This window comes from Marmota marmota, unplaced genomic scaffold (assembly GCF_001458135.2).
Source record: "Marmota marmota marmota unplaced genomic scaffold, marMar, whole genome shotgun sequence".
In the NCBI taxonomy this organism is placed as follows: Eukaryota; Metazoa; Chordata; class Mammalia; order Rodentia; family Sciuridae; genus Marmota; species Marmota marmota.
The window spans coordinates 937,030-962,118 of NW_026000077.1; the positions used below are offsets into that span (position 1 = coordinate 937,030).

Here is a 25,089-nt window from a genome sequence, read left to right on the forward strand (position 1 = left end):
TGGCTCTGCCACCTGAATCTCCATAAAAACAGCACTCATGTACACAGACACCACGCCACCTGTCTTAGCCCGGCTTTCCATTCGGCTCCAGCCCCTGACTACTGTTTTGCAGGTATTCTGGGACCACAGCTGGCTTCACATACCGTATCTCTCTTGTAGCATCCATGGCTGTTTATTTATACCTATTCATATTTCTCTTCTCCCAACACGCCACCTTAGGATTTTTACAAGGAGTAGACAATGTTTCCAAATGAGAGCCCTTCTGGAGACAGGAAGCAGGAGGGAGCCCTCATCCTGGCCTGTATGCTGGTGATGGCCAAGTAGTCTCTGATGTTTGTCTTTTTTTATATCAAATGGCATAGGTAAAAGATTTCCTTCTCTTTCCTCTGTCTCAATTCCTGATTTTTTCCCCCTGTCTTTGATTTTCTTTTGACTTTCTGTCTTTTCTCTCTCTGGTCTTGATGCTTAGACAGTTAATAATGGGAGTCTTTAGAAAGAACAGGAATGAGAAGATGGGAAACATTTACAGCCCCAAATTGTCCCATCCAAGATGGAATTCAAGGAGAAGCTCCTGCAGATTAGGCCGCACTCCCAGGGGAACTAAGTCTGCCCCAAGCTGCGCTTCTGCACCTGCTGGCATGAGCCACAATCCGACCCACCTGCATTTCCTGAAAGCAGGGGCAGTATCATCAGTGACAGGTGAGGTGGGGACTTCCATGGAGAGAAGTCCATTTCAAAGATCACAAGGTGTGCCCAGGAAATGAAGAGTCCACCAGCCAACTAGATGGGAATGAAGAGTATTCAAATCGCACAATTACTGTCTAGCTAAATTAATTGTTGCATTCATCTAAATGGATTAGACAGTTTAATTAGTAGGGTCTGGTTGTTTGCCGGAGTTGAATATTTGGCATGTGGGTGTTATGAGCACATGTGTGTTTATTCTAGCGAAGCCAAGGCTGGAACAAATCTACAGTGATTCCTTTCTTTGTAGAAAAAAATGATAATCTGGAGGTACCTGCCTTCTCTTTGCAGATCCCCATTCCTGAGATAGAAGGGGGACCGTGGCTTCCTTACCTGGCCACAGCAGAGGCCTTTTCGGTTGGAGAAAACATCTGTGGGCTTACAATCAGCTATAAGAGGGGAAGGGAGATATAAAGAGAAGAAGGGGAAGTATGTGATGGAAGAAGGTCGACCTCAATACTTTTCCCTATACCAGGTGTAGAAGTCTCCCAAATTAGCCTGTTGAACCAGGCCTGGTGGTGCACACCAGTAATCCCAGCAAGTTGGGAGGCTGAAACAGGAAGATCACGAGTTCGAGGCCAGCCCCAGCAATTTAGTGAGGCCCTAAATCACATAGTGAGACCCTGTCTCAAAATTAAAACTAAGAAGTGCTGGAGATGTAGCTCAGTGGTAAAGCATCCTTGGGTTCAATCACCAACACCAATTTTTAAAAAATATATCTATATATATCCTGTAGATTGTGCACCCCCAGGGGGCAGCAGAACACCAACCCTCAGGAAGCCAGCCTCCCAGTTACTCCATTATGGCCAGAGATTCAGGGTGGTTAAACAGGATTTTAGTGACAGGAAGATGAGCAATCTAGATAGAGAACATTCGAACCACCCTGGGGCCTTGGAAAGCCAGCTCCAAAAGGCATGAAGAAGAGCCAACTGGGAATAAGAAGAGCAGCGATGGAGCAAACTAGGGCTAGAAACAGGTTTCCCTCAGAAAAATGGGAGCTAACGTCCACAAAGCAAGGGTTAGAATTCAGAAGCAGAGCCAGCAAGGTGCAGAATCTGCAGCCCAAACAGAAGCAAGGATTGACCAGCCAGGCCCCCACCCTAAATGCCACCTATAAGTAAAATATCCCTGCAGATGTAGATAGCTAGAGAGAGTATGTTTGCCAGAATTCCCCCCAAAACAAAGAAGACTGTAGGGATTAGTGGGTATTTTGCTGAGCCTCATTGGGACCAGAGTAGTGACTGGGGACTGACTGGGGAATAAGAAGAGAGCTCAGAGACAAAGCAAGCTAAAACAAGGCACTTACAGGTCATAGATGCTTGCTTGACCATCCTCCTTAACCACTGGACTCCAAATTTGGAGCCAGCCCTGAATTGCTGGGAACAGCAGAGGAAAGGAATGATGTGTCACTCACAAAACTCTCAACCTTGCTTGTAAAAATTGAGCCAACTAGAAAGGAGCCATCATGATCCTGCCAGGGTGCCCCGTCTAGAGCTAGCCCTGCTCACGGCCAGCTGTATCCCTATGGTCCTAGCACAGGCAAAGCCCTTCTGTTTTTGCCCCATTTACCTACTTCAGAGCCTGGAGCAATAAAGCCCACAGCAGGACCTGAGCATCTTTTCCAAAAGCTGAAGGAAACTTCCTCCACCCTCCCCACACCGGGCTGGGAAAAGAGCCTGCAGCCTGGAGGCAGAGGGAAGGAAGACTTTGATTCTGTGATTCTTTTCACTTTAGAGTCTGTCACTGGGTTGGAACGGGAGCTCTCCATTCCTCTCCTAAGGTCTGTTTCACATCTGTTATAAAGAGATGCAATAACCCTGCTCGTGGTTATGCAGTCGATGGAGCGGAGGCAATGAGATTGTCTCTGGGCAGGGAGAAGATAATCTCATTTCCTCTGTCTTTTTGATCATGGGAGCAGGTAGGAAAATGAAATTTCATGCAAGCTCCTCCTGTATGCTACAACGGATAGTAAATGGTCATTTAACATTTCTTGAGTGCCCCAAAGCTGCTAGGCACCAAAAATCTTGTCCCCAGCTTATAAACCGTATTTGGCATGAAATAGGTACAAAACACTTCCAGAGAAAGCCAAAGTCCCAAGATCACTCTATATAGGCCATGTGCCTCTGGATAGGAGTATGCGTAGAATGTGCAATAAAGGAAGCCAGGTGGCCAGGCTTGTATTTCCCCCACTGGTCATTTTGGAACATGGCTTTCACTCAGTGAGTTCTCTCTTTAGCATCAGTTCCTGTGCCCCACTTTCTGACCACCCCTCCCCCACCCCCACACCCCTTACTGCTCATACCAGGCCATTTCTCTTGCTCCTTGCAGGCAGTGGGGAAGAGCACTGGACAGCTAAGGCGATCGGATCTGCCTTCTCAAATTAGAGAAATCTAGACACTCTTCTTCCCCGCCACGCCACGAGATGACAAATGGAGTGTGCTCACATACTTTGCTCTCTTCTCTGCTCTCAGTTTCCTCATCTGTAAAATGACAAGGTCAGATTAGGTCATGTCCAGGATCTCTCACAGCCCTGACTTCAGACCCCTCTCTCCAGGGAAAGCCACCCAGTGAGAAGGCTGAGATGAGCCTCCTGGCTATCAGCTGGGGCCACTTGGAGGCGAGACCAGAGTGACTGCAGCTATGGATGAAGGAGGGCAAGGAAGAAGGGGAGGAAAATGAAAGGCAGGACGGAAAGAAGCACCTTTAAAAGGAGTGTTTAACGCGTGTGAGGTCATTTCTTATGAGCTTTCAACTGGAAGCCACTGGAAATGGAACACCCGAGTGTCATGGGTGGGGAAAGCTAAGTGACAGAGTCACCCAGCTGGGTGCTGGGGTGCTCCAGAAGGCCCCAGCAGAGGCCTGCCCTGGGATGGTGTTTGCAGCTCCTTGAGGGGACAGAGGGTACCCTAAAACAGCTGTGGTCCCCAGAGGGCCTCGGTGGGCTCATCCAGTCAAGCCCTGGGTCCTGGTGGAGCCCCCGCAGACCACTCCACTCTAGGAGCTGCAGTGAGGCGCGGGGGAGTGGAGGCCCGAGGACCTTCCTCTCTGGTGCCAGGAGACGGGAAGATGTTCCAGCAGACTCTAAAAGCACTAAAGCCCGGAGACAGCATCAGGGGGAGATGGAAGACGTGGTGCGTGGGGGATGTTTTATGGAGTGATGGTAATAACTCCTCCATTTATATAGAGCTTTCCAGTTTATGAAGCCCTCTCACATCCATTATCTCACTCAGACTCCTCACAGCTCTAAGAGGCTGGCAGAGTGGCCACTCTTCTTTTCCTTCCTTTTAGGTGAAGAAATTGGCACGTTGATAAGTGACCTGCCCAGGGTCACACAGAGAGCTGGACAGAGAGACCCAGGAGGTAACACCAGCCTGGCAGGTGAATGGACCCAAGCTCCATGGCTGTCCTACACCCCAGGCTGTTGTTGGCCTTCTCTGAACTTGACTGATTGTATCTGTAATCCTGGATTTAAAAAAAAAAAAAAAAAAAAAAAACAACTTGGGCAGTTAAGGCAAATGACATTGTATAAGGCCCAGGCCTGAATAAGCAATCAACCTATTTACTCTTTTCTCTACTAGCTTTTAAGAGTCTCCTTTCTTTGAGGTGGGGTCAAATAGGCATGATTTCAAATCCTGCTCACCACTTCTGGCTGTGTGATCCTGGAGCAAGTCACTAGAGTCTGTGGAAATTTACTTCTTTGGAAAAGCAGGGACCAAATCCCTGCTTTTTTTTTTTTTTTTTAAGTTAGGTAAGAAGGCAGATAATGTACCTACCACCACATCTGTCAGAATAAATGCACCTTTCCCTTCCTTCTAATTTTCCACTGTAGCCCAGGAATGGTTTCCTTTTGGAGACTGCCAACAAATCCTCAAAACCCATGTGGAGCTGTCAGGTCCCTGCAACCTCCTCCACCTTGAAATACTCATTCTAGGTATTATTATTCTCATCGTTATTGTTTCCCAATTGCTTAGTCTGGCTCAGACACTGTGCTTCACTTACGTTAGATCATCTCATTCAAATAGCTCCGAACTATTAGCCCCATTTTGTGGATGAGATGATCAAGGCACAAAGAATTCAGGAATTTGACCAAGGCTGTACAGTTAATGATGGTAGATCTGAGACAGAGCCCTGAAGCCTGAGCTCTCAACCTAACTGAGCTCTAACTAACCCTGGGCCCAGCTCTTGCCCACGCTGCAATGCTCCACCCTGTGAGAGGGAGGGACTGAGCCAGCTGGGAAGTCCGCTGGTCAAATCCAAAAGGCCAGATTTAATCATTTATGCAAATTCCAGGATTCTGTTTGCCTATGAGTTTCCAGGTTGAGTCACATTTGAGAAGCTGGAGAATGTGGATGATCCCAGAAAGCTGATTAGTACACACAAGGATATTATCCCCTGCTGGAAAAGCCAGGCAAGTACTGAGGATATTGAGAAAACTTACTGTGTGCAACTATTCAAATTAAAGAATCAGCCAGTGGATTAGGAGCAAGAATGAATGTCAGGTATGAGTCCCGTCTCTTACCATCCGGACAGGAAAAAAATTGAGTGTTGAGACCTTCCTTCCATATAGATAAAGTGTCCCACGAAGTTCTGGATGCCTGTTACTCAGCACAGAGCCTGGTGCAAGCAGAATAGTTGAAGGAATCAACCCAGCCATATCATCTATTCATCAGTCAACAGAACAATTCCCTTAACCAAGAGGTAATGCAGAATGTGGATGAATGGGAAGTTATACTCCATGTATGTGTAATATGTCAAAATACATCCTATTGTCATGTATAACTAGAAAGAATAAAAAATTAAAATAAATTTTAAAAAAGAATGTGGATGGTTTCCCAGTACCCTCCAATCTCAGGAGACTGAGACAGAACCCCAGTCCTTAATAAAGACTTGAGAAAGGACTTCCTGACAATTAAAATAAGAAAAGATGGATAAAAAATGAGGAAGGGATATGCCAACTCCAACAAAGGGACTCTTAAATTCAGGCCAGGACCATAAGATCATCTTTCCTGGAAATGGGTAGAATGATATCTGCCATCTGAATCCTAAAACAGCGAGGGAAATTGAATGGGAAGGGATCCATCCAAGTAGAATATGAAGTGCTAGCACTTGTTTGTTTGGTGTTGGTTTGTTTGTTTGCTTTCTGTACTTTTCTAGATGTTCAAGTATGGAGAAAGTCAGGATAACCCCCCCTCACCATAGTCCTCTACTTAAACCCTAACAGGGTCCCGAATCTCAGGCATTTCCCCTTATGTGACAATTCTACAGGGCCTAACTTGGGGCAAAGTCCACTGAGTTACACTCCTGGGATAATTCTCATCAGAATGTAGCTTTTTTCCCCAGTTCTGTGCCTATATTTTTAAATATCCTTCTCATCTTAGAGTTTATGGTCACTTTAGGGAGCAGGGATAGTAGTTATAATTTAGAGAGTTCTAACCATGTGTCAGCGTACAGGGCATTACATCAAAGGGTTCACTTGAGTCCCATTTCAACCTCAGAGTAACCCAATAGGACTGGTATATAATTCTCCCCCATTTTACTTTGGAAAACCCTAAAGCTAAAACGGGTTAAGAATTTGACTCAGGTCACATACTAATAAATGAAAGATCCAGAATTCAAGGTTCAAGGCATTGTAAAGATTATGGCATCCTTTTCAAATATACTCCAAAAGCAAAATAAAATGAGATGATAAAACAGACATCAAGAAATCCACAAAGTTTGTTCTCCCATGATTATTTTAAGTATGAATTTTTAAAGTACTTCATTAGCTATATGAGTCATCTACCAGGATACAAACCCAGCGCTCTCTACTCCAGGCCTGAGTTCCGAACAACAATCTTCCATTACTTGGTGAACATTGCTTTTTCCCAGCATCCAGAGCTTCCAGAATTCTGCAGTCCTTGCAAGAGGCCCAAACATTTGTTTCTTCCCAGAAGAGGTCATAAAGTCAATATTGCAAGAGGTGGGAGGTGATGGGGCACTTGATTGAGGTTGTTGGAGCTCAAATCTCAGGAAAGAGATTATAGAAAAATCTGCTGGTTCACCGGCTACTTGGACTCCTTATCTGAGCCAAAGTAATCACTTGCAGAAGGGCAAACCCATCCGTTGCTGCAGCCAGTGGGTGAAGGTGCTTCCCTTTATCTCCGCCAGGAGCCCGAGAGCTTTTGCCTTTGTAATCAGCTTCTGAGAAGGGGCTGCCACTCTGGCTCAGCTGGGAGGGCCCAGCAAGCTCCAGGATCCTGGGAGAGGGAAGAATCCAGGCATGCTGCCTTCCTCACATTGGAAGAGATAAGTGCAGCGCTAATTTGCAGTCAGACTTCTAGGAGTGAGCACCACCTGGGGTGCACAAGTTCAAGGTAGTTGGAAAAAAGACCTCAGGTTAACTGGCTTGGGTATATCCAGGCTCCCGGGCTTCATGGTTCCTACTGTAGTTAGTGTAGGAGGTATTTTCCATTGTTTCTGCCCTGTTCCCATCTTTCAGAACACACATCATGCTTTTAAGGATCTTGCCACTCAGAGGGGGACACTCCTGTGCCTATGTTTGTGGAGTATGATCCTGTCCTCCACCCACTGATATGATCCTGTCCTCCACCCAGCTGATAAAACAGGCGGGCATGCAACCTCAGCTGGGCTCATCACATTTCTCTTCCTTAAATATGGCCGTGAAGAATTGGAACGTGGGTTGGTGCAACGCGAGCTTAGGGATATGATTAACACCAGGCAGAGGTGGTCATATTCCGCTGTTGACTTTAGGATATCAGAAAATGATACCCTAAAGTCTGGTGTGTTGACCTGCTGAGCACTTTGAACTAAAGGAGACTGGAAGTCCTCAGAAGCAGCCTGAGAACATAGTGTCTCTCTGACCTTCTGTCCTGTCTGCTGATCCTCTTCTTCCCCCAGAGTGAATCACAGAAACCAGAACTCCTTGTCCCAAGGCAGCCATAAAACCCAGAAAGTAGTTCATGTTTTGCCTTCTTCCTTGAAGGCCTTCTTCCAGAGGATCCCGCCCTGTACCTGGGAAGGAGGAAGGCCACACAGAGAGACCCAGAGGAATCTGGACAGGCAGGCCTTGCTGGACTTCCCGCAGTCTGTTACCTTAGATCATGACATGTTGTCCAATCACATTTCTGCACTTCATCAAACCTAAGCATAGAAACATGGTTTTCCCTGGGTGTCTGAGTTTTCATTTCTGAGGCCTCCTGTGTCACCTGAAACTTTGATTAGGTAAATGTGTCGTGCTTTTCTTTTGTTAACCTGTTTTTCGTTATAGGAGGGCCCACTGCGATTTTTAGAATGGGTGAAGAAAGCTATCCTGGGTTTCTGCTGCTAAACCACCAGGTACACAGAAGAGCAGAGAAAACTCGTGTTCCCAGAAATAGAGAAATAAAGGGGGAAAGAGAAGAGACCACACAGCCTGGGCAGTAGCCGTCCCCATCCTGGATCACTTCCTACTTCTTGGCTCCTGACTCTAATGAAACCCAACTTCACGTCCTGCCTTGGGTCTAGGCTCATGTCCAACTCATCGAGTTTCCTTCCTCCTGAAGCTCCTCTGAGTCAGTTTCCATTATTTGCAATCAAAACTAGAGTCTTGAAAAGCAATTAACATCATCATTCAGATTAAGAGTCTACTAATGGTTATTGAATACCTATTTGGTGCCACGCACTGTTCCAGAAACATTTGTCGTGATTTATCTCATTTATCATCATCTTCATCAGAAACATCATGAGCATTAGCATCAAAAAGTGTTTATGAAGAGCCTGCTTTTATATAACAGTCAGCTAGACTGAAAGGAGGTGACACCAGCCAGGTTGACGTCCCCTGACTGTTTTCTGGACAGGCAGGCTGAGGTGAAGACAAACGTACAGGGCATTACATTAAGAAACGAGGAGACCATGAGATATCTGTCTCATTATCAGGTTAGAAGGAAGGAGGGGAGACAAGACCTGGCCCAGCAGATAAAGGAAGAGCTGAGGGCGTACTAGGTCAGGGTGTGGGGATGAATCCTAGGTGGAAGCTTCAATATGAACCAGGAGTGTAAAAGAGACTGATTGAGTTGGGTACCAGGGCCCACTGCACCAATTAGAAGGTACCTGTTTGGTCTCTGAATTCAGGGAGGAAAGAGAACAGAGTCAAGCAGATGGCAGAGGTAGACGGGCTTAGAGAAGAACCAAAAGAAATCTTCACCACGGTTATGGATCCACCTGGCAGATGTCAGAAAACATCCAGGCTGCGAGCAACAGAACTGGCAGGCAGGTGGTAGGAAAGAGGTCGGACGAGATAAACACCCAGAGGAGAAAGCACCAAGTGGAGAGTGGAGATGGAGACAGAGAGAGAGAGAGAACATGCCAAAGAAAGGCAGAGGAGGATAAGTGGTTCCAAAGTGGAGGGTTCAGGTGGGGTCAGAGGCAAGGAAGCCAAGGATTGGAAATGTGAAGAGAGATAAAGGAAACCAGAAAAGAGAACCTTAGGAGTTTCCTCTCTCTTCATTCTGCACATGGGGAGCTGGATACTGTGCTGGGTCCGTTCTTCCAAAGATTCTGACATTCTCCACCCTCTCCACCCCGCCTTCACTCTGGGCAACTGGGCAAGCCTGTCTCTGCCTCTGGATGGTCTTCATCAAAGTCCCAGTAACAAGAACCTTTCCCATTTATCTACAGCTTTATAAGGAACTTACAAGATAGCCTGAGATCCTCCCAGTTGCTCTCGGAGTCAATATTATCGCCCACCCCACCGAAAATCCATTCAGTCATTAAATGCGTCTCTCTGGAGAACCAACCCCAATCCCATGCTCAGTGCTGGGAAGTCAACGCTGAATTCAACAGGCACAACTCTCTTAAGTTTCTAGTAGGTGCCAAGGAGGCATCTCCTCGTGCTATTTCTTCTTCCTGAAATCTCATGTCCTTTACTTTCCACTAATCTAAATCCTCCTTACCTCAAGACTTGTCTTCTCTTCTAAGTTCTCGACGTATTATGAGGAATGGAGTAAGGAACCCAGAGTCAGAACCCTGGTGTTCATGTCCATTGGGTCTTAAATTTTCTCAACTTCAACCATCGCCCTGTTTTAAAAAAAAAGGTTAAAATAATGACTGCCCGCAATGGAATATTGACATAGGAATCAAAACAAAAAAGAGGTTAAGTTCCAAAAGCAAGTTGTAAACCATGGTACAAATGGAAGGGATGAGAGATCCACGGACCCCCCCCCCCAAGCAGGTAATCTGTCTCCCTCACTCTCCTTCATGCATATTCAACAGGGAGCACTTAGGTTTTCTCACTTGAATCCTGGTGTTACTTTTCTCCCTCAACTAGATTCCAAGCCACTGGAGGCATGGAGATACATCATACATACTCTTTTACATCCCCCATGGTGTCCAGGGAAGTGCTAGGCACTTAGTGAATATCAACCAGGTTTGTTGATCGAGCTCTCGTGAAGCGTAACTGTCCAGGAGGTGATTGTGCCACCCTCACACTGGGAGGCAGGAGGCAGGCAGAAGAACTCACATTTTGGCCCTCGGCCAGTGACTAGCCAGAGCTGACACCAGCAAGGCAGTCAAGGAAATGGGCAGCCCAGTTCCCCAAACCACCTGACCTCAGGCTACCCATGCCCCTCAGCCAGCATGGAGCCCCATGAAACTACCATTTGGAAATAAGAACCATAGCCCTCAGAATGATTTAAGGACATTGCCTGTTTTTTCCAGCAATTTCTAGAGTTCCTGTTCCCCTTGTCAGCCTGATGCCTTTCTATAGCCCAGGGATTATAGCAATAAATTTCCATTTAGCCGTGACAAATGACTCCTCTGTTCTCTGTCCCGCCTCTTGCCCCTACCTCCTTGATCTAAAGTCTCCCTCTTGGAGGGAGCTCAAGGGCCTTTCCTTTGTGTGACACTGGCAAGTTCTGCCATTTACAGTCCCGCAAAGCTGGATCACTTCAGAACAGACTGATTGTGACCCGGAGAGGAAGAGCCACCCTGGTGGGAGAGGAGTAGGTTGCAATGTGTCCCAGCCCTCCTTTCCTTGGTGAAATCCTTGATGACTCCGAGCACAAACAAGGAGAATGTGACTAATAAGAGGCGAGGACAGAGCGGGAAGGCAGAGGGGAAGGCGGAAGAAGCAAAAGATGTTCATTAGTTGCATTGATTCGAGGGGAAAGACGAGTGATTAAATAATCCGCCCCCAAGGAAGAGGCTCCTGCTCCTGCCTCCTTCCTTAGCAGGAAGTAGAGATAATTTTGTAGCCAAGTGATTCTGCCTTGCTCCATCTGAGCTGGGGCTCCTAAGAGGAGGGGGAGCAGGCTGAGGAGTGGAGCTCCCCAGCCAACTCTCAGCAGTGCACACTAATGGACAGGAAGAGTGCATGGTGGATGTCCCAGAGTAGATGAGTCCCCTCCTGGTCCCCTTCCAGCTTTGGAATTTATTACAGAGCGTAGGTGAGCTGGGCTCAGTTCGTCTCAACATCAAAAGTGACCGAACATAAAAACCTGTGTTCCCTGAGGCAAGGCCATGTGACCGAAGGGAATGGAACCATGGGCCTGAAAAAGTGACATCTTCAAAGTCAGCATTCTTCATTCTCAGAGTCAAAAGTCAACTGTGACATGATGCAGCAGGGAAGGAAGATGGCACTTACGTTGTGTCTACTGGGTGCCAAGTCCCTTCAGTTTTGTTGATTCACTAACATTTATGGCCCCTTGTTACTTGCCAGACACAGTTACAGAGCGAGGACAGCATGATCCTTTGAGGATCACTGAACTCCTCTAAATAGGGGGGGAAAAATGTCAGCAAGCAAATTCCATATTCTACTATAAGGGAACATTGGGGGCCAGACAGGGAAGAGAAGGTGCACCAGACTGAGGGTTTCTGGGATGTTCCCCAGGGAAGGTGAGGGCTGACTTAGTTCAGAAGGTGCCCCAAGTCTGCCACTCCCCTGTTGGAGCCCAGGCTCCTTTGCAGTTCATAGTCGTTCAACCTTTGCTCTTCCCTCTCCTGCCTCTTTTGCAGCCCCATGATCCCTGTGGAGGGAGAGGAAGGCTCCCACCCCAGGCCCAACCTGGTGTTCAAGGGGGACTCCAGAACCTTAGAGCTCTCCCTCACACAGGTTTCTGCAATGCGACTTGGCCCTACCAACTCATTACCATGTTTTTGGCAGACAGGAGGCAACTCATAGAAGCATTCTCTTTCAATTGCATTTCTTAGCTTAGATACTCTTAGAATAAAGTATAGATCCAGACCAGAGAGTCAAGCTGCCCTGGGCTGCTCCTGTCCTCAGAGACAAAGAGGGGGAACCCTCCTCCCATCTCTCCTTCCCACATCCCTCTCTAGCTCCTGGCCAGGTACATCCACTTTCTTTTCAACCAAGGGCTTGGCAACAGCAAATTCAGAAAGCAGATATTTTCTCTGTAAAAAGAATCCCAAAAGTACTGTGAATGTAGCTTAGTGGTGGAGTGCCTGCCCAGCTGGCACAAGGCCCTGGGTTTGATCCCCACAATAATAATAATAATAAATAATAATAATAATAATGGCAGCTGGACGAGGTGATACACACCTGTAATCCCAGCAGCTCAGGAGACTGAGGGAGGAGGATCGCGAGTTCAAAGCCAGGCTCAGCAATGGCGAGGCCTTAAGCAACTTAGTGAGACCCTGTCTCTAAATAAAATACAAGCTAGGGCTGGGGATGTGGCTCAGTGGTTGAGTGCCCCTGAGTTCGATCCCTGGTACCAAAATAAACAAATAAATAAATAATCTCAAAGAGAACTGAAAATCAGTAACTCTCAAGTGGGTTGCAGGAAAAATCTGGAGGCCACATAATTTATCCTGAAATTCCAAGAACAACTTGATGCTGTCCCTTCTCCAGTCATGTGATGACAACTCCTGTGCTTCCTAGATAATCATTGCACCTGTGGGGTCTCACAACAGTTCCCAGAGAGCTTTACCTTGCATCTGCTTCCTCTCTCCAGAGCAACAGACCTGAAGGTCAAGACTTAATGGTCTAGAATGGAGAGGACTCCAGAATAATCCTTACAGCCCTGATGTTCCCACCCACTTCCTGAAGTGAGCCTGGCGGCATTTCTCCATTTTCTCAGATGAAGCATGTGGTTTGATTAATCCTTCCACCACCGCCACCGCCCACCCCCCCCACACACACACACACAAACACACACACCCGGGCCCCTGGAAGGCAGCCTGACATTAATCAACATCAGCAAAATTTTAATAATAAGTTTTGAGCATTTGCAATCTGATAACCTCTTTCCTGTAATAATGGCAACCAAAAGTGCCAATGGCCGGCTAAGACAAGGAACTTTGCCCAAAGTAGCTACCTCGCCATGTGCACACGTCCCTATCACAGAATCCTCCCTCCTCTTGAGCTGGGGTAATGAAAAGAAAGCAGGCCTGTGACATGGGACCAGCCCAACCATAGCCAAGGCTGGGAGTGGAAAGACAGACTGATCTGTACAAATGAGGGGGGTTTTGGTTTTGATTTTTAGGTTTTTTTTTTTTTAACATCCATTTAGTTTACTTCTTGGCTCGAAACAGTTTTTTTTAATACCTTTGTTTTATTTATTTTATGTGGTGCTGAGGATCGAACCCAGTGCCTCATGTATGCGAGGCAAGTGCTCAACCACTAAGCTACATCCCCAGGCCCATGAAAACAATTTTTAAAAGTTAGCAAGTTAGAAAGTTGAGATCTGAGAGCTAGGAGCTAGAGAGCATCTCAGGTCTTCCCTTCCTTGGCACTTACTTTCCCTAAGAATTGAAGTGCACTAGAGGCCTGAGATACTAGCTAAGCCAAGCCCCTGAGGCCCAAAGGTGGAATTAACTCAGCCAGGTCGAAGTTAGTGTAGTATCAAAAGTAGACCTCTAGGTCATCTGGCTCCCGGAACTCAGCTTTTATACCATCGCACAGCCATGGGTGCCTCCAAAATCAGGCACAGGAGAAATGAAAAGAAAATCAAAGGATTGTAGATGGAGGAGATATTTCACCATAGGCAGAAGAGCTCTTTGAGACCCACTCCCAAACTACATTGCAGAAATCAATCACAAAGCATTTATTGATCAGCTACTATGTGCTTAATGCTTTTCAAGGCACTTTGGAAAGTAGAGAAGAGGAATAAAAACAGGAGAGCATTCAATACAATGCCTTTTCCTGTCATATCATGGGGGCTCATTAAACATGTGTTGCTTGACATTGCATTAAGACATGATAATATTAATCAGTATTTTTGAGTGTTTATCCTGTGCCAGGGACCTTGTTCTAAGCTCCTTACATGCACATATCATTTTTTTAGATGAACCTGAAGGACAGAGAGGGTAAACCCATGGTCGTATACACTGGGTAAGAGGTGGTGAGATTGTGCTTTCAACCCACGAGATGAGAGAAGACATAGGATGTACATATTCTATGTCCAACTGGGGCACTTATAAAGCTGTGTGATTGAGATCAGTCAGCAAGTGATTCAACCTCTGGCCCTCATTTGAGAAATGGGCAGAATACCACTTCATATAGGGAGGGAGGAAGGATTAATCAGCTAATGCCTTGTGGGGCCCCTGAACACTCAGTCTCCACATTGCATTACACACCCCTTTCCTTCTGACGACTCAGTGTCGGGGAGAAGAACACACACACACACACACACACACACACACAGAGGCAAAATCAGAACATGCTGTTATTGACCTCATAAGGCTGTCGTACAAATAAACAGAGTTCATACAAAAGAGCACTAGAAGAGAATTTGGCACAAGGAATATACTCAGTGAGGATGGGCTATTATCATGGCTATCATCCCTATACCACCACCATCACCACCACCATCATTCTTGTTTATAGAAATTTACTACAGCCTGGGCTTCAGAAAACTGGGCTGGTGTATTAGAGAAAACTTTATGAAGCAGCGGAGTCCAGGTTGGAGCATGGAAGATGGCTAAGATTTACAGACAGTGCTTCAAACTAACAGGTGCCAGAAACACAGGATTCCAGACTCCTCGTGGCAGAGGAACGTGGTGCCTAGGCCTGGGAGAACTCGCTCTGCTTTTCCTCTAACTATGGGCAATGGAGTCAGATCAAAAGTCCTTCCTGAGCCAGGTGTAATCACAGTGGCTCAGGAGGCTGAGGCAAGAGGATCTCAAGTCCAAAGCCAGCCTCAGAAACTTAGTGAGGCTCTAAGCAACATAGCAAGACCCTGTGTCAAAGTTTTAAAAAGTAAAATAAATAAAAAGCACTGAGGGTGTGGCTCAAGGGTTGAGTGCTCTGGGTTCAATCCCTGGGACCCCAAAGAACGGTTTTTCCTGGAGACCTGGGCTTGGGACTGCCAACCCCAGGGAGGATGTCCAACCTTTCTGAGATGCGATCAGACAGTGGGGCTGTTAGAGAACTGCTATTGTTCCTCAAAAATCCATGTGTTGAAGTCTTGGTCCCCAGAGTAGTGCTATGGGAGGTGATGGGATCTTTCAGGAGGCCTACTGGGAAGTCCTTGGGTCACGGTGGGCACATCCTTGAAGGGAATTGTGTGACCCTGGTCTCCTCCTCTTCCTCTTCTGTTTTCTGGCCATAAGGTGAGTTTTCTCTGCCGCACGCCTCCCACCATCTGGCACCCCCACCCGAGGCCCAAAACAATAGTCTGCTTAGTCATGGACTAAAAGCCCTAAAACCATGAGCCAAAATAAACCTTTTTACAAGTTAATTATCTCAGGATTTTTTTTATAGTGATGGAAAGCTGACTAACTCGAGAACTGCACCCCAGAAGCCTAGTAGGCCACCCCTTGCTGTGGAGGGCACGATGCCACTGGACTCCCAGATGGGGACATAGCAGCCCTTCCCCGTGGCCCACCTGCCCTTAGCCGGGCCTCGCTGGCGGCTGTTGCTGGTTGGATGCGGGATTTGTGGGCTGTTTACACTGCGGCCTTTTTATTCTTGAACCTGAAAGCTTTACTGGGTATTAAATTCCGGCATCAGACTGCTGTTTGTGCTCCCGGGTGAAGGAAAAAGACAGAGAGCTTTAATGCTCTCAAAAAGTGAGGCCTGAATCATTTATGAACGGGCATCACAGGAAGCCCAGAGCTGGTATTAGGACAAGAGCTGCTTCCAGAAGGAAAATGTTTATTGTGGAAGCTCTGGCTCTGCCCTCACCCCATCAGGACCCAAGCCCTTGTTAGCAGGATCACACAAATGGTTCCCCCATCACTAAAGAATGTCCTGGTGGTGGACGATGTTGTGGCCCACTACAGGAGGACAAAGAGGGCTTGGACGACTGTCTTTCTGTGGTGAGAGAGAAGCTCTGTCCTGGTTATCATGGATTATTTAGCTTCAGCTTTGTTCTTGTTGGAATTTTTTTTTTTTAAACTCCCTGTGCGCCTCCAGGGACGGACTGGCCTGGTCTGGGCAATCCTGCTGGCAGGTAGGCTGCTGCATTTGACCAAACCCAAGTGAGCTGTGAACTCCAGTCCCAACCCCAGTGGGGAATGTGCAGCTTCAGAGTCCAATAAGCCCTACGATTTTTTTTTTTTAAGCCACTAGTTCAACCCCTTCATTTGAAAGGTCATAATCAGACGGCACAATGTTTCCTTTCAACATCTTGGAATTAACACGCTGAAGGAGACAGAAGACAAGCAAAACCAAGATAAAGCATCAAGAACAGCTAGGGGTTGGTACTTCTGCATATCCAGCCACCCCCTGTCCTCCTTCACCCCCAGCAACTCTGCAGGCATTCAGAATAAAACACAGCTTGCATTCCCTCTGACAGCTGAGAGGACCTTGCCATTCCCCACACCATGAATTTGCCGCCTAATTTTATGGATGTCCTTAAGAGAGCAAAGACCCTGAAATACAGAATAGGGACAGCGCTACCCTCAGAAAGGTCTTGGCGGGGCCTGCCAAATCCCTAACCCTTACCCACCTCAAGGAATACTGCAAACCCGAGAAGGACTGAGAAGTCAGATTTCAGAGCACTGCAAAGGGCCTTCTCCCCACCCAGGAAAAGGGGTGGCCACACAGAACTATTGGGAAGCTCATGGCGGTCACGTTGGTGACAGCCCTTTATGTCCTGGAGAGCAAGGGCAATCACTGGTGCTCTGGCTCTGTCACTAATAAACTACAGGACTTGGGGGAACTTCATCTGCCTGCCCTTCAGTTTCCTCCTCCCAGACAGGAAGTTTATAGCTTCTAAGATCTCCCCAAATCTGATTCTGGATGGCCCCCAACTCCAGACCCTGAGATTCCTGGTCCTGGGTGGCATTTGGAAGGGACCCGAAGAGGTGGGAGAGTATCCAAGGTATCTGCTCCATGTGACTCTAGGGAGACGTGCGCACCCTCAGCAGGAGGCTGGTGACAACAGCTGGGCACGAAGGACAGCCACCCACAACTCCTGACAGCTGGAGGGAGCCAGTCTCCAGCAGGGAACAAAATGTTCCAGTGACAAGAATGTCAACAGCCTCTCTCGGGCTCCAGGGTCAGGCTGAGGGGGGAGCCTGATAGGCCACAGAACCTAGTTTCCCCCCCAAAAGAACAGAGTAACCCCCACTCTCCCTGTGTTGTTAGGCAAAAGGCCCCATCCTCAAAATCCCAAGGAACCTTCACCCGATGCCAAATGCAAACCAATCTGTAGCTTTGGCAAAGGTTAGTGGTGTCTCAGGTGGGCAAAGTGAGTGAGTGTCCCGGGGTTGGAGGGACAAGAGCACAGAGCCCCCAGCCACCATGGGGAGCACAGACACTAAGCCCTAGAGCACATTTCCTAGGATGGCCCACGAGATGAAGCCCAGATGGCTCCAGAGCATAAGAGGCTGGCGTCCAGGGGAATGGGGAAGCTGGGCAGGAGGTGGCGCCTGCAACAAGGTTTCCGGCAGAAAGTAGAGTGACACGTGGAAAACTGTCCTGGAGCTAGAATGCAGGGCCATCGGCAGCTTGCCCTCCTTAGAGCCTCAGTTTGTCCTCGGAGAGCACAGCTGTTAAAGAGGACCCTCCAGAGGCCTGGCCACCCACTGCAGTTCTCTCCAGTCAACATGCCCAGGCTCCTGACAAACACCCGCTCCTCCAAGGGAGTGGAGGTGGGTGGGAGAGCAAGTAGTTGTTGCTTTGAAGTCTGGAGAAAACTTCTACTAACAGATCTTGGGGCCTAAGTTTTTCCCATTGTCAAAGAAGCATGTTGGACTTGGCATTTCCCAAAGTACTTTCTGCTCTGACATTTTGGAATTCTATGATTATTTTAAAATAAATAAGTGAGATCATACAGTATTTGTCTTTTTTTTTTGTATCTGTTTCACTTAACATAATGTCCTCCAGATTCATTCATGTTGTCACAAATGACAAGGTCCCCTTCTTTTTTAAGGCTGAATGGTATTCCATGGTGTGTATATATACCACATTTTCTTTACCCATTTATCTGTTGGAAGTCACTTAGGTTGATTCCATATCTTGACTATCATCAACAGTAACTGCAATAAACATGGAAGTGCAGATGTCTCTTCAACATACTGATTTCATCTCCTTTGCACACATACCCAGTAGTGGGATTGCTGGATTCTATGGTAGTTGTATTTTGGGGTTTTTGAGGAACTTCCTGGAACTTCCATACCATTTTCCACAATAACTGTACTAATTTACATTGCCACCAACAGTGTCCAAGGGTTCCCTTTTCTCTTCATCCTGGCCTCTAAAAAAAAGTCAATCTCACAGAAGCAAAGTGTAAAATGGTGGTTGTCAGGGGCTGGGGTGAACAAGGGGTAGGGGAGCTGTTCACAAAAATAAAATTCTGGGGATCCATTTGACAGCCTGATGACTAGAATGAGTAATGTATACTTGAAATTGCTAAAAGATGATTATATTTCAAATGTTCTCACCACAAAAGTGTGTAAGACAATATTAACTGGCTTTCATTAATCATTTTATAATGCGTACATATGTCAAAACATCATGTTGTACACTGTAAGTATATACAATTTTATTTGTCATTGATACTAAGGTATAAAACAAAGTTTAAAACAATAAGAAAAAACAGAGGAGAAAAGACAGGAAAATGTAAGAAAAAAATTTTGAGGAAGAAAAAGGACAGTCTGGCAGCACAGGAGTAGAAAGATTTGGCCACATTTTAAGGCAGATGAGCTTTGGAGAGTGGGCAGAGCCTTTGGAGGGGGCACCCTTTGTTGCACTAACAGGAATTAATTTGTCAAAGCCCAGAACCTCTCTATAAATCCTCAGCCCAGTGGCGGGAGGCCCTGGTTGATTGGAGCCTTTGGACTTTGAGCCGGGAGATTGCTTTGGAGGCAGCTGGTGGATACAGACCCCTACCCTGGAGAGCTCCAATCTACAGGACTCTGGAACCTCTAATGATATTGTCCATAAAAAGAAGCCTGTGGCTCCAGCCAAAGTCTGTGGCTCATGCCTAACTGGGGCAGAGCCAGCCCAGGCGGGAGGATTAATGACAGTGATTGAATATTTTATAAGTGGAATATTGTGTATTTTCCAAAACCAAATGGAATGTCATTTTTTTTTTACAAGAGAGATGAGGAACGTCATTGTCCTCGTTTCCCATTCAAACCACATACTCCATAGCAAACAAGATGAATGAAACCAGGAGTTTCCTAGGAAAAGAGGAAAAGGCAGAGAGAGGGAAGGAGGATCCTCCCGACTCTGTCCTCTCCCTACTAGCCCGGTCCCACATCGCAGCCTCCCCCATCACCCAATACTTAAATCACTGTCCCCTGGATCACACCAGCTGTGAACCGGTGAAATATCCCCTCCCCTAATCCCTGTATGGTCTCTGCACCTCGTGGAGATTGAAATCACAAGGTCATCCAATCCATCCCCTTGTTTCCAAGAAACACAGAGCATCCCACATGGAGAATTTGCCCCCAGACCTTCCTTACACAGTTCATCTAAGGTCTTATTTTCTTTAGGAATGCCTTCTTTTGGTCTAACTGAAGTCCATCTTGCTGCAAATGAAGGCCATGCCCTCCACCTGTTGATTTTTGTGGCTTTCCTCCTTAGGACAGACGCTCTGCCTGTTCTTGGTATGAACATCTTTAGGACTGGAGTGCTTCAGAAAGCCTGGATCTAGCCTGGCCTCCTAACCCACCCTCCTTAATGCGCTGTTGGCCCGTGCAAATGGAACCATTTGATTAGCCCTGGAAGGGTGAGAGGCCCCTTTTCTCCACACCCTATTACATGCTCCAAGGCCACCCACACGCTCTGCGACTTTGCATTTGCCCTGCAATCTTTCATGCCAGTTGACTTTTCATCTCCAAATCCCTTTTCACATTAAACACAAACCCACACACTCTGTCCCATTTTCCTTTGAAATAAATCATAAGCCCATGCCAGAAACGACTCAGGGTGTTCTCTGGAATTTGTAAACAGCATTAAAGTCTTGTGGGAAATGTCACAGAGTGTTGGTCTGAATTTATTAAGTAATTTCTCAGCTTAAAATATATCTTTCCAGCCTGCTGTCTGACAACATTTACCTCTAATGGAATTTCATCCACTCCTGATCACTAGGCACACCCCCAGCCCAGAGCACCGATGCCCAAGCTCCTCCTCCTGTCTGGCTCCCAGTTGGGAAGTTTTCAGACATGCCAGCCATGCCGCTGGCCTTTCAGATGCTCTTTGGAGCTCTTGGTGCACCTGACTGTATTTCTGAAGGTGCAATCGCACGGTGTGCTCATGGATGTAACTAAACTTAGGAACATATCCCTCACAGCCACAGTCAGTGTGCGCCAGCAACAGGACCGGGGACTGTTTCAGAGACGTGCCCCAAATCTCCCTCAGACCCAATCCCCCCCAAACAAACACACTTTAAAATCAAACCATGACTTACTATACAAAATAGCTTCAAGACTCGTCCTCCAAGCCTGCTTCCTCTTCTTCAGCCGGTTATCATCTTTAAATCCCTCCTTTAGAGAAATGTTGGCACCGTCCTTGGTTGATTTTGACCTCTGGTTTCAATCAGTCAAGTAAGTGACACATCTATAAAGAACAACTGCTCTGTACAAAGCTAAAATGGAGAGAGGAAGGAAAGATGCTGGCATCTCTCTGTCCTGGGGGCCGCGGTACCCTGTATGGCCTAAGGGGACCATCCTAACCAGGGCAGGGAGTCTTTCAGCAGCCACAGCCCAGCATCCATTGGGAAGTGGATTTGATGTGTACTCTAAGCCCAGCGTCCAAGGTAATTAATTCCAAGCTTGTCATAACTCAGAATGTCAACTTTTCTCCACTCTGCAATATAGGGAGGATAGTGTAACACACGGGTCAAAAAAATCTAGACCTTGAAATCACGTAGAGTTGGCATGCCAATTCTGCTATTTATTTGCTATATGACCTTGGACAGTGCTATGGTTAGTGTGCTGTAAAGGTGGTCCACCACGTAACCATGTTGAAAGGTGGTGGACTCTTAAGAGGTAAATGAGTCATGGCTGCCCTGTGAAGGGATCAATGCTCTCTTGGAGTGGGTGGGGCCTCACAGGAGTGAGGAATGGATTAGTTTCCAGAGTAGGTTGCTATAAAAAAGCAAGACTGGCCCCTCACCTGACTCTTGCTTCCTGTCTTGTCACATGACCTCTCCCTTTGCATGCACCCACTTACTCTTCTACTTCTCTGCCTTGTTATGATGCAGCCAGGCAGACCTCGCCAGATGCCAGCACCATGCTATTTGGATTTTCCAGACACCAGAATTGTGAGCCAAATGAGCTCTTTTTTCCTGCATACATTGCCAGAGTCAGGTATTCTATTATAGCAACCCAAAAGAGACTAATAGTTGCTTAGTCACTCTCTGCTCAGTTTCCTTATCTATATAATGGTATTAATATTAGTGCCTACCTCATAAGTTTATCCTAAAAATTGAAATACATAGAACAATGTCTGGTTATTGTTTTTAATAATTATTAATTCTTATTCATAATAATCAATTATTATCTCTGATTATTGAAATGCTGGGTATTATTATTGTCTGAGTCATGCCAGTTCCTTAGACTGTAAACTCTTCACTGTCTGGTGACAGAGGAGAGGCTAGTGGACCACTGCCCATGCCAATACCTGTTTCTTTCCTTGTATGCCTGCTTTGAGGATGCAAAGGCATCTCTACCTCTCAAGGGGTTTGCATTTCTGGAATAGAAGATAAAAGATGCCTATTATGGTTTGGATATGAGGTGTTCATGTGTTAGGCAATGCAGGAATGTTAAAGGTAACATGATTTCATTATGAGAGCCTAATTAGTTGATTAATCCCTTCGATGGATTAACCATTTCATTATTGGATGGTAATAGTAGTCATGGGGAATGGCTGGAGGAATTAGGTCTCTAGGGGCGTGTCCTTGGGGATTATATTTTGTCCCTTGCTCCCTTTCTCTCCGCTACCAGGCTGCCATGAGCTGAGCAGCTTTCTTCCACAACGCCCTTCCTCCATGATGATCTGCCACACCGAAAGCCCAGAGAAGTAGAATCAGCCAACCGTGGACTGAACCTCTAAAATCATGAGCCAAAATAACCTTTTCTTCCTCTAAGTTGCTGTATCAGGTATTTGGGTCACAGAAACAAAAAGCTGATCTACACAATACCTACCCCACCTGCTTCCCAAGAAATTACAAGGAGCCCCTCTTCACACACCAGGCAGGCCAGTAGCTCTCTTGTGGTGACTATGGGACCAGAACAAGGGAGTCAAAGGTCATAATGGAAATGAAACTAGTTCTAATAGGCAATCTCAGAACAAAAGTTACAGCAACAGTTAATCAATGGGGGAATGTGATGGTGATCATTATTCAAAATACATGTAAGAAGATTTGAAGTTGGTGTCAACATACCTTATATACAAACAGAGATATGAAAAAATGAGGCATATATGTGTATTAAGAATTGTAATGCAAAAAAACAGTACATGTATAATGGCATAATTTGGCGTGAACATACTTTATGTACAGAGTTATGAAAACTTGTGCTGTAAAAGGGTAATAATGAGTGTAATACATTCCACTATTGTCATGTATGTAAAAAATAAATAAATAAAACAGATAATTGAAATAACTATAAAATTACTTAAAAAAAAACTAGTAAGCAACAAGAAATCTGAGGCAAAATAGAAACAACAAATAAAACCCATTGGGCCAAGATAAGAACCCGGTACAGAATTTGAAGTTTGAAAGTAGTTCTGTTAGAAATTTCATTTTGTTCTGGAACATATGCTCTTTTTGAGTATATCCCTTCTCTGTTCTATTTTGAATATACCTGCAAAATAGAAGGAAATAGCAGGTGCATGTACCGAAAAAAAAGTTTTCTTTGGGGTTCTTTTTTAACTGGACTCAAGGGAATCACTCAACTTTTTGTTTGACAACTTCACCTTAAACATGTTATAATTGATTATACTATGACTTTATGTTTTAATTTGGGAAGATGTGGGAGACGTCCTTATTTCTTGGGGAGATTTACAAATTGTCTAAACTTTCTGGAAATACATTTACAAACTCACAGTGGGTGAGTTATGTGTATTCTAAGCTCATTCTCTTTTTCATCTGAGTGGATGGCTTTCTAACCTTGTAACTGAAGTCTGGAGGATATATTGAGTCCGTTGGAAGACAAAATAAGCCATACGCTTCTTTGTTTGCCTCCTACTTTGTATTTTTAAATAAGTGTAAAAAGTTATGAGACCATTTAGAATGTTTATTCTGCCTCGTAAATGCTGATGGAGTGACAGAATGTTCCTATATATCAAGACCAACGCTCAGGCAGCAGGCAGAGGGCAGGTCTGTGTGCAGAACAGTCCAAGCAAAGAAGCCTGATCTGGGAAGGGCTCCTCTTCCTCAGGGCTCTAAAATCCAGCAGTAAGTGAGCAAAACTATAGAAACAATAGAGATAGGAAGACAGGAAGCAAGGTCAGATGCAAACAGTCCAGAGCTGAAAATAAACCTAGGATTAATTATAGATGAATTAAACCTACCAACTCAAATTAAATAGCCAATTTTATATTTGACATTTACAAGTATTTTTGCTGGTTACCATTTTTATGTGTGTGTGTGTGTGTGTGTGCTCTAGGAGCTGATTCTATTTGTATTTTCTCAACGTTCATTAGGAAATTTCCATTTTTCACCGGGCGTGGTGGCACATGCCTGAAATTCCAGCTACTCAGGAGGATGAGGCAGGGGGATGACCATCATAAGTTTGAGGCTAGCCTGGGCAACATCCAACAACCGACCCCGTTTCAAAAAATAATAATAATTAATTCACATACACGAAAAGAAATTTTCACTTCTTTAACAAAAAATTGTTTTTCAGTTCATGCGGTAGTTCCTGTCAGCAGAGTTGTTTCTGCAAGTTGTGGCCCTAAAAGGTCGCTCTTGAATTTGGATCTGCATCAGAATCACTGGGAGTCTCAGGCAGGAAGGGTGCAGGCTGCATTTTATACACACTTCTCTGAGTTGAGAATGAGGACCATGAAGCTCGAGAAGCATTACCCTAGAAAACAGCTCTTTCTTTCTTCCTCTATCATTTGAGCAATGTAGCTGCTACTGCGTGCTTTCACTCTCTCATCTCTCTCTTTTGTTCATACTTGTTAACCCATTAATATAAGAAAAGTAATCTGGTTAATATGAAGAAACCCTTGAGATGTTATTCCAACCCTAACGTCTCTACCCTGAAGAACCTAACTGGAAACCGAGGTACATAGACTTGGAAGCTTATTACTAACACAAGGCCTCCTGGGCTGGGAGGAGGGTGAGATGTCATGTTTCAGTACCAGTTTAGAAGTTCAGGCAGGGGAGACCAAGGCTGCAGGGCCAGGGCAGCTCGCTGAAGAACCGGTGCACTATGCATAGCAAGTACTTAGAGGCGGGTCACAGTTTAGAGAAGGTGGCAACTTGAGGTTGCCTGGCAATGATCAGGGTTCCTCTCTTTGCAGTAGTAAGATGCTAATTAAAACGGCCTTCAGCTCCCACAGGCACTATCTAGTTAAACCTCAAAGAGGAGGAATTAAAAAAAAAATGAGTCCATAAAATTTAGTACCAACTTAATTTTTATTCATTGTGAATCAATGCAGAAACCAGAATAGACCTAACACATCGTTGCTGCGTGTGTTTTGGAATCACAACACATTCTTGGCTGGAATCAGAAAGGTGATAAAAGTGAAGAGAAGGTCACAGGTCTTCAATCCCCCTTGTAGTTGCAGCCCTGTCCTTAGGATCTCCTTAAAGGAACATCTCCAGGAACAGAAGTCAGCAAAACCCAGTGAGAGGAGTAGAGTAAGTCAGGCCTATAGATCTCTATGGGATACATACAGTACCAACTCCCCTTGGACCCAAGTAACCAGGGCCTCTGCCTTGGCTCCACAGTTTAGAGGCCGCTGTGGCACCTCCTCTGCCCCTACTCACAGATGAGACATGCCCATCA

The 25,089-nt window shown here is 45.9% G+C and overlaps 1 long non-coding RNA gene across 1 annotated transcript in view; it reads right to left on the minus strand.

Moving 5' to 3' along the window:
- LOC107156145 overlaps window positions 1-25,089 on the minus strand; it is a 49,854-nt gene that overhangs the window by 8,159 nt on the left and 16,606 nt on the right. The window contains exons 2-4 of the long non-coding RNA XR_001505316.2: window positions 9,672-9,795; window positions 3,044-3,221; window positions 660-780 (exon numbers count right to left, since the gene is read on the minus strand). This is a non-coding gene — a long non-coding RNA (uncharacterized LOC107156145). The remainder of the gene's footprint in view (window positions 1-659; window positions 781-3,043; window positions 3,222-9,671; window positions 9,796-25,089) is intronic.